This window comes from Tupaia chinensis, unplaced genomic scaffold, assembly GCF_000334495.1.
Source record: "Tupaia chinensis unplaced genomic scaffold, TupChi_1.0 Scaffold000557_1, whole genome shotgun sequence".
In the NCBI taxonomy this organism is placed as follows: Eukaryota; Metazoa; Chordata; class Mammalia; order Scandentia; family Tupaiidae; genus Tupaia; species Tupaia belangeri.
This window is the reverse complement of record NW_006160069.1, coordinates 1,129,547-1,135,782: the sequence shown is the minus strand read 5'-3', so window position 1 is coordinate 1,135,782 and position 6,236 is coordinate 1,129,547. Positions and strand designations below refer to the sequence as shown.

At 39.7% G+C, this 6,236-nt stretch overlaps 1 pseudogene; it reads left to right on the top strand.

Moving 5' to 3' along the window:
* Positions 1–4,526: 4,526 nt before the first annotated feature.
* On the top strand, positions 4,527–4,627 carry LOC114009535 (uncharacterized; annotated as a pseudogene).
* The last annotated feature ends 1,609 nt before the right edge of the window (positions 4,628–6,236 follow it).

Here is a 6,236-nt window from a genome sequence, read left to right as displayed (position 1 = left end):
CCTTGAAGGAGAGGCTTGTGAAGTCTACGGGAAGCTCTTTCCTCTTCATAGCTGCCACCTGTGATTCCTTAGCGAGGCGTGTTGGTGACCCTGGAGTGCTATTGGCCAGCAGGGCCAGCAGTAGGGAAGAAGACAGTTGAGATCTGCCAAGCAAATAGGCGTCTGTTTGTTACCATATTTGACCACAAAAGACCTTTGCAGAACAAGGCTTATTATTTTTACTTCTGCTTCTAAATTGCTCATGCATTTGCTTCTTTTATCAACTCTAATCTGGATTAAAATATGAAAGATGATTTAGGGAAATGTAGTCCCTACTTTATATAGATCGATCATAGGACAAGCATTACATAGAAAATAACAAGGTATAAGACATAACACAGAAAATATATAAATTCCTGTGTAATCTTGTTATGTCAGATAATACAATTATTTTGTGTGGGATTTGATATACAGCAAATGCTCAATGAATAACATTTTTTTTTTTGTGGGGGGAGAGGTTTTTGCTATAGAGTGTGTGCACTCACCAGAAAGACAGAGAGAGACAGAGTCAGAAAGCAAGAAATCACTCCCTATGGCGATGGCATGCTGTAATCCCTTCTCCTCCATTCTCTTCTCAGGATCTTGGGCACACATGCACATGCGTCTGGCGTGAGTTTAAGCCACCAGGTCCAGGACTCAAACCATGGTCCACTACATGGGAGTCCAGTGACACAGCCATTATGCCAACTGCTGGTTCCCAATGAATACCATTTTTAAAGTTTGCTAATGAAGAATCAAAAATGAAGTCATTTGTGTCAACTTGTGCTAAACCCAGACTAAACTGAGCTGAGGAAGGTCATGGAAGCGGTGTATTCTCACACTAGCATGCCTGCTGACAAGGTCCCTGTCGAACCCCAATGTTGCACCAAGACGAGAGAACTACCTGTGCAAGGACATCTACCTAAAAACTGCCTGTCCATCCTTGTGCTGGTGCTACCTTTGTTATTGATCTTGGTAGCCACAGTAATTGTCCCCAAACAACTGGTACAATCTCCTCGTTGTCACTCCCCTCTGCTTGTGGTTTTGCCTCTAAAATCTGCTTAAGGATCATATAGCCCGGGTGAGCATGTTTGGGGCAACTGGGATATGTTCATCTGGATTTGCAAATAAAACCCCTTTTGCTTGACATGCACTGCCTCAGTTCACCTTTTAGGTTGACACTATGATTATCCCCGAATCTTTCTCTATTGGTAAAGTGAACTTCATAAAACAACAGAAAACATACTCTGGATGCAATAACTGTTCGATTTGTTCGAAATAGAAACTTAAGGAAAGGGTCCAGGTGTAGCAGATACTGTTCATTGCCTACTGTATCATTTCTCTTATTCTTTATTACTGACAGTAAACAAATTTATTTAGTGTGTCATTGAACCTACAGAGTCTGGTTATGGGCAAATGAGATGAAAGCTGAAGAACCTGAGTAATGTTTACAGAAAAGACTCCCAGTAGGCAGGCAGACTCAGGCTCATCGCTTTTCCACTTTTTTCCTTTTACCTGGGATTCAGACTTGGGGGTGGAGCTTCTTCTTTCGACTATGAAGTAAGAAATATTAATACATGGTAAGGATCACTGAGATGGAATGAACTTGCATTTCTGAGGACATTATGGAGTCTTAACTTTGCATTAACCTCCTGACTTCTTATTACATCAGAAAAATAAAACCCTACTTTATTTGAACCACTGTCCTCTGAGATTGTTACTTTCAGCTAAATGTATGTATCCAGATAAATAGGTGGAGGGGTAGGGAGTTGTTGGGAGAACTTTTGTAAACCAGCGATTAAATTATGAGTGTCTATAACAATTCTTGTCAAATATGAATGTACTTATGAATCATGAGAGAACCTATTGTTAAAGTACAAATTCTAATTCTGTGTGTGTGGGCTGGTCCCCGAAACTGGATTTCTAATAATTCTCATGTAATGCTGTCACTGCTCGTTTGCAAACCCACTTTGAGTAGCGAGGATCAAGAACACAGTTGTCTTGTCAATTGTACCAACGAATGGCGTTGCTTGCCTAATTACAAATGTACTCTGGTTTTTTTTTTTTCCACTTGGACCTTAATGGCAATACTTGCTCTGTTTACTTCATCATCAGATCACATTTAATCATAACATATATTACCTTTAGTCATAACACCCAAAGCAAGAAAAGTTGCAGAGTAGATTTATCTTTTAACATAAGAACATTTCCAAAAGCAACTGCAAATCACTAAGAAGCACTTTCAGAGTAAAAGGATAAGTAGCTCACAGCCCGAGGTTAATGAAAGGAAGGGAGCTAAGCCCTCCTTGTAATGTTCTTGGCACAGCCTCATTGTGCAGGTTGGGGCATTAATAGAGTTCTTGGATGCAGAATTTTCACTGCTCTTTTGCCTTGGGAATATTAAACTTTCCTTTGCTCAATTATATTTAGGACATGCTCTGAAAGAGCGGCCAAAGTAATTTCCACTTTCATGATTGCTGGCTAGTTACGAGAGTACTGTTGCTCTTATGGAAATAATGGACAGAGAAAGTAGAGGCCAATAACTGCCAGAAATGCTACACAATGAACAAGAAAGAAATCTGAGATTCTTCTGAGCTTGTTTTCAGATCATGGGATAGATGCCTTCTGTCCCCAACCTGAAGGGTACCACCCAGCTGATCTTAACTGTTGGCCATCCTCTGAACACAAGCGATTCACTCCACCTCTGTGCCTTTGCTCACAGTGTTTCCTTGGCACACATCCCCTGACCCATTGGCTTCCCCCAGCAGTTATCACTGTTATCTAGTGCAGGTACATGTGTAAACATGAGAGAGAGAGAACTTCTCAACGGAGTCTTATTATCAGGTTCTGGGTATATGCGTCACCCTATTTTATTCTTAAGCAAGCTTACTAAATGGGCATTGTGGACCATCTGTCTGTGCCCCTCCCTTTCTGAAATTCACATGTTGGAGCCCTAATTTCCAATGTCATGTTATTAGAAGGTGGGACCTTTGGGAGGTGTGATGGTTAATTTGAGGTGTAATCGACTAGATTAAAGAATACCTAAAGAGCTAAAACATGATGTCAGGTGGTGACTGTGAGGGTGTTTTAAGAGGAGATTGGCATGCAAGTTGATAGACTGAATGAGAAAAGTCCACCATTAAAGTGAGCAACACCATCCAATTATTTGGAGGCCCGAAGAGAATGAAAAAGGTCAAAAAAAAAAAAAAAGGTGTTTCATTTCACCTCTTTCTCTTTTTAAAAAATTTTTGTCATAGGACATGCATGCTTGCCAGAAGGTACATGTGTAAACATGAGAGAGAGAGAACTCCTCAATGGAGTCTAGAAACAGAGAAAGAAGGAAAGTGAGAAATCACTCCCCAAGGTTCATGACCACTCTGCTCTCCCTTCTCTTCCATTCTCCTCGGGATTTTGGACACACCTGCACACACACCTGATGTATTTTTCAAGCCCTCAGTCCCATACTCAGGCTTATGATCAGGTTCTGGGTATATGTGGCACCACATGGTTGGCCATGTGGAATCCAGTGCCTTAACCACATCACTACCTGCTGCCTGATTTTCTCTCCTTTTTGGATCTGCGACACTGTTTTTCACCTGCCCTTAAATGTCAGAATTCTAGACTTCCTGATCTTTGGACTTCAAAATCTACACCAGAAGTTTCTGAGGTTCTTAGGTCTTTAGCCTTGGACTGAGAGTTATGCCATCAGCTTCCCTGGTTCTAAACCTTTCAGAATTGGTCTAAGCCATCCTACCTGCTTCCCTGAATAATTAGCTTGCAGTCTTTGTAGGACTCCTTAGTAAATCGTCTTTCATTTTTTTATGTCCCTCTATCATCGATTTTTCTATTTATCATCATCTATCTCTAGTGTCTATCTGTCTCTGTCTATCATCTCTTCATCTCCTATTGGCTCTGTCTCTCTGGACAATTCTGACAAATATAGAGTGATTAGTCACCTAACCCCTAAAACAAGGCGTTAGGTTTGGATAAGTCATAAAACTGGAGCCTCAATTTTTCTCCCTACGTTTGAATAGTAATTTAGGACTTAGCAACAAGTAAATATGATACCAATTTCAAAGACGTGCCTGTAGTTCACTAGGACCTCCTTGATTTTATTTTTAACATCATCCTTTGCCAGTCAACATAAGAACTTAAGGTTGAAATTGAGAAAAATCTCATAAGATGTACATTTTAGATTTGTGTAAGATAGATATTTATTTCCAAAAACTAAGTTTTCACTTCCTGTCTTCCATAAAGCCAAATTTTACCACAATCTTTGATATGTTCAGAGTCAACAGAATTATTCTTGATTTTCTGGCCAATATTTGGACATAAAACTTCAGATACAGATTCTGTAGTGGTGAAGGAGAAGGGGGGAATTGAATGCATTTCTTGTTTAAGTTTTAGTTCCATGATAGCTCTTAAACTGAACATTAATGTTAAGATGACTGAGTCCAGCTGATAAAATTTGGTGCATAATTTAAATAGAATTAAAGATGTAATGGTGGGTGCTTGCTTCGGCAGCACATATACTAAAATTGGAACGAGAAGATTAGCATGGCCCCTGCTCAAGGATGACATGCAAATTCGTGAAGCGTTCCATATTTTCTTTTTTTTTTAAAGATGTAATGGTGGTAAAGGGGTAGTAGGTGTATTTTGATTAGTGATGAAACTCATGATAAGTTTTCTTTTTTCTTTCTTTCTTTCCTTTTTCTTTCTTTCTTTTTTTTTTTTTGGAGACTTTTTTGCTATAGGGTGTGTGCACTCACCAGAAAGACAGAGAGAGACAGAGAGATAGAAAGTGAGAAATCACCCCCTAGGGGGGATGGCCACGCCACAATCCCTTCTCCTCCATTCTCCTCTTAGCATCTTGGGCACACACGCACACGCACTTGGCGTGAGTTTAAGCCTCTGGGTCTGGAACTCGAACCGCAGTCAACTACATGGGAGTCCAGCGACACAGCCATTACGCCAACTGCTGGTCCCTCATGATAAGTTTTCTTACACAGCAGCCATAGATGAGGAATAGAGGGCTATTTTTTGTCTTAAGTTTTGTACCAGATAAAAGAGAATTATTTAGAAGCACAGAAATAGAGAAGACATCTTCATGGCTCCTGAGTACTAGTGATTTCAGGGGAATAAGCAAAATGAAGGTTTTCTACTGATAATTCAGACTTTAGCTCACAAATTCCAGTGGAGAGGCAAGGGAGCAAGCCTCAGAAGATAACTTCATGGCTCCTGAGAACTAGTGATTTCAGGGGAATAAGTAAAATGAAGATTTTTCATTGATAATTTAGCCTCCAGCCCACAAACTCCAGTGGTAGGAAGACTTTCAAGCCTCCTGTCTCTGTCTCTCTCTACCTCTGTCTCTGTCTTCTCATTTTTTTGGTAATTTTTCCTTTTTAAAACTTTTTAAGGTAAAGCATTCTCTCTCAGCTTTCAGCCCCTCCTCTCCCTTTATCTTGTTAACAATCCCCTCTCCTCCTCTCAGCCCAGGAGAGTCAAGGGAGCAGGCCTCAGAAGACATCTTCATGGCTCCTGAGAATTAGTGATTGCTAAGTTTTGCTTTCTAAAAAAAAAAAAAAAATTAGTTTTTTAATTTTTTTTCTTCTCTTTTTCTCTGTTTCTTGCTTGTTTTTGTTGCTGTTGTTTCTCTCTCTATGTTTCCTTTTCTGCATGCTCCTGTATGCTCAGATTGTATTTCAAGTTTGGGAAGAAACACTTCCCATCAGATCACTAGAAATCACCTCAGGACCACAAGATATATGGGAAAGCAAGAAAATACCTCTTCTCCAAGGGAAAAGAATAGCTCCTCTTCATCCACAGACAGTTCAATGGAAATCATGGAAATGTCTGATAAAGAATTCAGAACATTCATAATGGCAAAGCTAACAGAGATGGAAGAGAAGAGAGACAATGAACTGCAGAAGAGAAAGGAGAAAGGAGCTGATGAGTTCCGAGAGATGAGGAAATTCTTGCAAGATCTAAAAGAGGAATTACACACGTTACAGAAGAATCAAATGGAACTGTTAGAAAATGAAGACTAAACTACAGGAAGTCAAAATCTCTCTTGAAAGTATTAAAAGCAGACTAGATCATACAGAAAATAGAATCTCAGACGTAGAAAACTGCTGGCCTAGAAAAATCCAACACAAAGATTGAGAAAATGGCTCCAAAATTTAAGAATAATATATGAGAAATACTAGATACCATCAAAC